Genomic DNA, 7,814 nt, shown 5'->3' on the forward strand with positions numbered 1-7,814 from the left:
CGAGGAAGAAGAGGAGAGGGGGGAAAAAAAAAAAAAAAAAAGAGAGATGAGGGGGGGAAGAAGCACTGCCATTCCTTTCCTCGGTAATGCGAGCAAAAAGCTCAGGCGCTCAGCAACAACGTGCTTTGAAAGATAAAACACAGAAGAAACTGCACGTTATTTAGTCTCAGCTACAGAGTCACGTGTATTTGTACCTGCTCATTTATTCATCTGCCAGTGTATTTTAGTACAAACGCTACAGAACATAGAAACCGCAAGGTTACTACTACCTTTTGTGACCGACGCGATCTTTGGCAGGAACAGCTATCGAAAAAGAACCAACAAAATCCCCTTCGTCGACAGCCATCCGAACCTTTATCGTCTAACAGCAGTCCTACAAACATCCCCTGGGATGCTCAACTCCTGAAACTTTCTGTTCAACTTGAGGCAGAACAAGCCCTTACCCTGGGCACCTTCACCCAGCTCTCCACTGCTAGCAGAGTAGCACCCTGATACTGTCCAGGACGCGCTGCAGCAGCCTACTCGCTTACGCGTATTTACTGCAGCCTGGTTCGAGACGCGCACAGAGGGACCCACGAAAAATCCACCCTTTCCTTCAGAGAAGTAAATACATACATACATACGGACGACACGGTAAGGAAGAAAAGCTGAACACACAGCATGCGGTCCTTTACCGTGGGGCAGATCCAGCATCAGCACAAGGAGCTTTGGGGCACGTGAGCGATCATCTACACCGGCCATCGCGACAAGCCAAACTCACGCACACGAGCCTCGACCTAAAAACACAGAACACATTAAGTTCCTTTATAGCTTATGGAAGTAACAACCAGCATCTTAGATGCAGTTGGATAGTTGGATTGCATCAGCTTAGGGACTGCCTCCTTCAAAACGCACAGGGGGGTGGGGAAACCAGTCTTGGAAACCTGTTGCCTAACAGGAAGGAGACTGTTGTCTTCTCCTCCATAGGTGACGTTCTTCCAAGCATCGTCCTGCTCCTGGATTTTACCAGCCGCGACGGGATGGTCCTACCGGCGTGAGTCGGGAACGCTTCCCACGGGGTTTCTGTGACACTGAAGTAAGTTTTCCGCAGGTACAAGTAACGCAGCACGAGACGGCAAGGAAGCTAAGGCACCGTCTGCAGCACAGCACGTGTGCGATATTGGGCCTGAGGGGACCAGTCAAAGCCTGCAGTAATCGCTGAACAGGTGGGCAAGCAGGGAGCCCTACGGGAAACAAAGCTCACGTTCTGCAAAGCTCTTTTCCCGTCAAGAAGACGGCCTTTTCTATTCAGCGCATTTACTGAACTTTAGGCTACTTCCCATTCGCTTTGGCAAGTTAGCCTTTGCGTAAGCCAAGAGGTTTTAAACTGCCAAGCACCACTGATGGTTCTTGTTCTCCAACAACAGGGAATTTCAATCAGGGCACTCGTTAACAGGAAAGCCTGGCTCTGTTTCACACAAATCACGTACCTAAACCACGGAGACAGGAGTCTGCAGGAAGAACTCTTTAAAAGGTGAACTTAAAGAGAAGGATACTACTCATTTTTCCACAACTTCTGCAAGGACTGCGGCAAAAAAAGGCTGAACCAGGGACGTCTCTATCATCATCCCCTCTAGAATTCAGCAACTCCATACAGTTATGGGGCAAATACCACAGCTGCAGCGCAAGACAAACAAAGACCTCGAAGGTCACGTTTCTGCCTGCGTACCGAGTTCCGCTGGGAAGACCCCCCACCTCTGGAAAGACCCCCAGCCGCTCAACTCCCAAGCAACGTTGCCACGGCCAGTGCTTACGCAGAGTTTTGCTCTCTCTCGCTGCTCAGTACAGGCCCAAGGCCTCCTTTATTGCACACAGTTCAAGCAAAACTCTTGGGACATAACCAAGAGACAGACAGACAGACAGACAGAAATTGCCTCTCACGTCTGTCCTCACTGACCGCAACCAGCGTCCTGGAAAGCCCCGCAAGCACCGGTCTATTCCTAGGACAACTCCGAAAGCTGAGGCGGGACAAAGTTTAGCCTCTCGTACCAAAGACTGAGCAACAGACAGAGCCTGACAGGCCAGTTCATTCTAGGTCTAAGAGGCTACTACGACTCGGCAGGCACTACGTGCCTTCCTTCCCTTTGCGCTTCCCAGCGCCGAGCAGCTCGCGCTTCCGCAAATTCAATGAAGCCTTGGAGCCGGGGCTGCAGGAAGCTTACGAGCACGCCTTGATTCCACCCCGAGGTCGCTGCGACTTACCTGGGCAGTCGGGACGGACGGGCTGCTCTCTCTCCTGAGAACCCTGCGACCGCAGCACGCCAGCTGCGGCTTTCCTCGCTTTACCCGGTGCGCCACCTTCGCTCGGCAACAAACCCCGCAGGGGTCCTAGCGGCGGGGAGCTGCTTCTGCCCCGGTGAACCGCAGCACAAGGAGAGAGCCGGCTGTCAGGACGCAGGGAGAGGAAAGCCTCCGAGGCGCGGCGCGGCGCAGCCCAGCCCAACGATCAAGCGCAGCGAGGACCCGCGCCCGGCCTCAACACCCCCCGCCCCTCCCGGCCCGACGCTCCGAGGAGGCACCCCCGGAGGCTCTCGCTCGCCTCACCGCCGGCAACCGCGCTCGCCGCCAGCGGCAACCTGCGCCTCCCGGCGCGCACGGCCCGGCCCCGGCCCGGCCCCGGCCCGGCCGCGCAGCCCGGAGCCCACGTGGCCGCCCGGCAGCGCAGAACTACAGCTCCCAGCATGCCTCGGGACGGAGCACTCCAGCCAATCCAGAGGGGCGTCGGCCACGCGCACGCAACGGCACCTCCTCCTGCTGCCCTCTCTGCCCCCCCCCGCCGCCGCAGCCGCCCCCCTCTCCCCTGTCCCCTCTCCCCCAGCCCCCCGAAGCCGCCCCAGCTCCTCTCGTGCTCCGAGCATCTCCAGCATTTCAGGAACTGGAACCCTGGAACCGCTGACGTCTGGCACGTGTCAGAAACGTGGCAGGAGACGTACTCTGCTGTCGCAAGGCACTTGCAAAGCCGGCCCGACAGCTGAAGCAGACTCACACAGTCCACCGAGCAACTCGGGGCCCCCACTGCTGTCCACTCACCCTCATGCTTCGTTCAAGCTTCCGTGCCTACGCCCTGAGCTACAAGAAACAAAGAGAGAAGGTCACATCCACAATGGATACGCAAACAGTGCGGCACATGCAGAGGACTCAAACACAGAGACCAGAGCCAGACAAATAAAACAAACAAACAAACAAACAAACAAACTGAAGTCCACAAATGCCACAAGGCCATGAATGCATAGCAGCCCCGGCAGGGGTAATGGCAGACATACCCTTTGCAGATGAAAAAGGTGACCCTGCTCAGTCTCTTGGTAATACTGCACCAACACGGTCAAGCCTCTTGTAGCATGTCATCAAGCTGGTTTTAGTCCTCTGGAGAGTTACACAAGTGGGTTGATTCATCTAGAGATTAAAATACAGATCAAACACAGGAGCGTATCCCACCATCCCAAAAAAAAAGTGAGCCAGCAACCTCTGCTACATATCCCTCTATGAAGTGAATTCCAAGCCCTTAGAATTCCAGAAATCCATAGACTCCAGCCTGCCTAGAGAACCCGGCAACTGACTGAAGGAAAAACAAAGCACTTACCCCCAAAGAGCAGCCCAGGCAGAAGGAGCTCTCTGACGGCATACTTGGGGCTCATATACCTTTTGGTCCCACCCAGCACCCAAACCCAATCACCTGGGAAAGGGGAGGGGCAAAGCACATGAAAGTAGAAAGAGGAGGAGCAGCAGCTGTGGTTTATTTACTTATTTATAAGGCTTAGCTCAACAGCATGCAGAGGGCAGACAGGAGAACTGGGGTGTTTCTAGAAGCAACAATCCCCATGCTTTCGCTGCAGCTTTGAATATTGAAAGGACAACACAACCAAGCAAGTAACTGAAGCTTTTTCAGCTCGAATTAGCTCAAACTTTTATTTACGCAGAAAGAAAAATCTAGGAGCAGAACAGATTATACGCCAACAAAATCAATTCCGTTCCACTCGCAGCAAAAATCACTTCCTTCAGCAGGCTATCTGAGAACCAAAAGGCTATGCTGATGGGTCAAAACACACTACAGGACACTGGGGCCGGGCCCTCCGCTGCACCCACTTAAAACCCATCCCTATACTCACCAAGGTGCAACCCCAACCCGAACACAGACGCAGCATTTCAGCCTCAACACAGTTTCCAGAACTGCTGGAAAGCAAGCTTCATCCTCAGCGAGGCGTGCTCAGGCTGCACAGGAGGGGGCTTCGGGCACCTCTTTGCCTACCGAAGAAGACCGCCATCAGCACCTGCTTTGTTCCGATCCTAAAGGCTAACATCACAGCCCACGTCGCCTGGGACACCTGATAAACAGAAGAGAAAGCAGCCATACCGTTTTCAAGCCGTCCCTGCACGTGTCGCTCCTCGATGATCTGCAACCTCCTCTCAAATCCTCAACCGCTTCTGTGGAGAGCCTGCCATGGCACCTGCAAAGCAAGACCCTTCGCAGTCACCTCGTGCTACTTGGCAGTTCTGCTCCAATCCAGCTCACAAACAGCCCGCCCTTCCCGTGCTGCTCTTCAGAGTGCAGCTTGGCCCCTCTGAGCCTGTGCGACACACCTGTGAAACAAAAAGAAAAGCATAGGCTGAAGCAGCATCCAAAGCCACAGCACAGCTGGGACAGTTACTCTCATCTGCTCCCTAACCTCTGCTCCCTCACCTGCCCTCGAGGCAGATGCTTCCATCTGCTCTCTTAGGCCAGCTACAACACCCCTGAAATATCAACAGGATTTTTACTGTACTTTGTGCAGTTAAGTAACTGCAGTGACAACTGCACCCCTAAAGTACCTGCTACATCTGTTCATCGCTCACCTTGCCAAAAGCAGCTCCGGTCAAGTCCCGCGTTGTACACTGTGTTTCAGCTTTAACAAATGAAAACGGTCACAAGATAATCATTCAGCTGCCAGCATTAGCACCCATCCCTCAACAACACAAAGGGACCCCGTTTACAATATTATCATTTCAAAACAGCAGCCCCCATACCTCAGCACACCTCAGAAGTAGACCAAGCCAGTCACCGAGCTGCCTACGGAGCGCTGAACAGTTCCGGAAGGAGCTCTTTCCTGTGACAGGTTCCTCCAAAGGTTTACGCTCTACTGGGGACAGGAGAGAAATAAAAATAAAAGTTTCAAAAACCCCTTATCTGTAAGCTTTCAAGATTCCACAGACCTCCTCCTCAAGCACACCGTTCAAGCACTATGCGAGCAGCTGCTCACAAGCAGCTCAACTCTTCCCCCCCACACGCACATCTGACAAACACCACAGAGATGACTGTGCCTGCTGCCCTTCAGTACGTGCGCAGAGGCAGACCAGATGTCTTCGCCAACACAGTCCGGACAATGTATTAGCACACCCATGCACTGCCACGTTAGCTGTCATCACTAACTGCCAGGCAGGACAGCTCCAGACCAAACACATACACACACAGCCACGCCACAAACACTACAAACAAAACACACAACACAAGGCGCAAGAAAAAGTGACCCCCGGAGGGAAGCCCTATGGCAACAGCAAGTCACAACAGGTGCTCTGCACCAGACCCAAGGAGAGACTCAAATGTCACGACACGCGACTGGAAGACACTGCCAGAACTGGGGTGATGGAGGCCTAAAAAGCCTTCCTTCAAGACAAGAGACCAGAAGGATGGGGACTGAAAACCCCATATGATTCAAAGATCGAAGCCGAAATTCCTTTAAGCGGTATATTCTTTATTGCAGCGCTGGATGCACGGGGGGATCTCTCCACCTATCGTGCATACCCAAAGCAGAAAGCAGTCTTGAATTTATACAATCAATCTATCAATATTCTACTGGCGCCTATACATATTCATTGCCTACCCCCGCCTTCCCTCGCTTCTCATGCTAATTAGCCTTTTGGCACCTTGCGCCTGAGTAGAGCCTCCCAAGAACTGTGGGCAGGGGCCTTTGGGACGTGGGCAGGGGTCTTTGGGAGGAAGACCCCGAGTCTTCCTCACATTGTACTTTTCACCTTTGGTCAGGAATCCGCTGAGTTGGCATGTTTCTTAATCGCAAGAGCTGGCTGTTGCTAATTCTTCCCTTTGTTGTGTCTTTATAATGAATTCCAACGTCCAGTTTTGAGATTTATAGTCCTTACATTTGTTTCTCTGTCCGTCTGCCGCTTCCTTATCGTGAGTTCCGGTGTCTTGTTTCGAGATATACAGTCCTTGTCTGGGGACTGTCCTTGCCTCCCCAATACCTCCTTAATCACATAAGACGACGCTTAGGAAATCAATTCCCAAGCAAGAGCTCCTGATGCGGCCCAGATGACTTCCACAAGAGCGAGGATGGAAACAGGTGCGATCTCAAACCGAATATGATGCACGAGACCTGAAACAGAACTGCACTTCAAGCAGCGACTGCAAGACAAGAAGTGCTCGGATCAGAGCCACGATGACAAAACAAGCACTGAGGCCCTTCAGCACCGCTACCAAGTCGCCTGTCTGGTCTGTCCAGTGTAAAAAGCTAGAAGGATATCAAGACCCGAGAAGCACAGAACAGACGCTGCAGAAGCAACACTACAGGACAGACGAACAGAAGGAAACTGTCCTGCCTGGCGCACGCACTCACGCTACAAAATAATCCCGCTGCTTCTATTAGCCTGGTGACCCAGCCACAAGCAGCCTGAACGTGACCCAGCCTGAACCACCCTCGCAGCGGCACCAAGTATTTTCAGCCAGCTGGCTCCACGCTGCTCTGGCTCCCAGCTCCCATTAGCCACCCCAGATATGCAAATACCAGGTGCCCCCCAACTTAGCTCTCAGGTTGCTGCATGGTAAATTCCCTCCGCCTCAAGAAATACACAGGCACTGGTCGTCATCTTAGTCAATTGCCAGGCTCATCATCAGCTGCAAAAACAGAGTACCAGCATTCACTAGCATGCCGGTCATGATGCCCACCTTCTCCACAACGCTGACTACTGCTGATGCAACATACAACTATGCTCACCTGTTCCTCTCCAAATCCAAGCTCCAACAGTGCAACCAGTATCATCCACACCACCTGGGAAAACAAAGGGATTAAATGATCGTTGCGTTCACAACACATCACCCAATGGTGTGTTTTTTTTGTTGTTGTTGTTTTTGTTATTGTTGTTTTTTGTGTGTGTGTTTCCTGTATTTATTTATTTTTTAGTCTGCTTTAGCTCAACGGCATGCAGAGTGCAGACAAGAAAACTGGGGTGTTTCTAGAAGCAACAATCCCCACGCTTTTGCTGTAGCTTTGAATATTAAAAGGACAATACGACCCAGCAAGTAACTGGAACTTTCTTACCTGGAATTAGCTCAAACTTTTCTTCACATTGAAAGAAAAATCTAGGAGCAGAACAGATTATACACCAACAAAATTGAGTCCATTTCATCCCCAGAAAAAAAATCACATGCTCTCATCCCCTCCTGTACCTCAGCCGCTTGCCTACCCCACGTGGCACACGCTTCCATCTGTTCTCTTTACCCACTTATAGCACCTCTAAAAGGCAAACTGGAATTTTACTCTATTGGCTGTAGGAAAATAACTGCAGTGACAACCGCGCCCCAAACTGAGCCAGCAGCCCCTACTAAACATCCCTCTACTAAGTGAATTCCAAGCACTTAAAATCCAGAAATCCATAGACTCCAGCCTGCCTAAACAACCCTGCAACGGACAGAAGGAAAAACAAAGCACTGTCCCCAAAAGAGCAGCCCAGGCAGAAGGAGCTCTCTGATGGCATGCCTGGGGCTCATATAGCATTTAGCCCCGCCC

At 52.1% G+C, this 7,814-nt stretch overlaps 1 long non-coding RNA gene across 6 annotated transcripts; it reads right to left on the reverse strand.

Annotated features, from left to right (window-relative positions):
* Positions 1 to 782: 782 nt before the first annotated feature.
* Positions 783 to 7,814, reverse strand: LOC311426546. Of its 6 annotated transcripts, none has more exons than XR_014686823.1 (10): positions 7,347 to 7,814; positions 7,023 to 7,076; positions 5,041 to 6,922; positions 4,870 to 4,919; positions 4,391 to 4,484; positions 4,146 to 4,281; positions 3,303 to 3,432; positions 3,070 to 3,108; positions 2,242 to 2,387; positions 783 to 1,062 (listed from the first exon to the last, which is right to left on the reverse strand). It is a non-coding gene; the product is annotated as an uncharacterized lncRNA (long non-coding RNA). The 6 variants fall into 6 exon arrangements; XR_014686824.1 differs by having other exon boundaries at positions 783 to 1,070; XR_014686825.1 differs by having other exon boundaries at positions 783 to 1,469.

The sequence above is a fragment of the Aythya ferina genome (assembly GCF_964211825.1).
Source record: "Aythya ferina genome assembly, chromosome: W".
Classification (NCBI taxonomy): domain Eukaryota; kingdom Metazoa; phylum Chordata; class Aves; order Anseriformes; family Anatidae; genus Aythya; species Aythya ferina.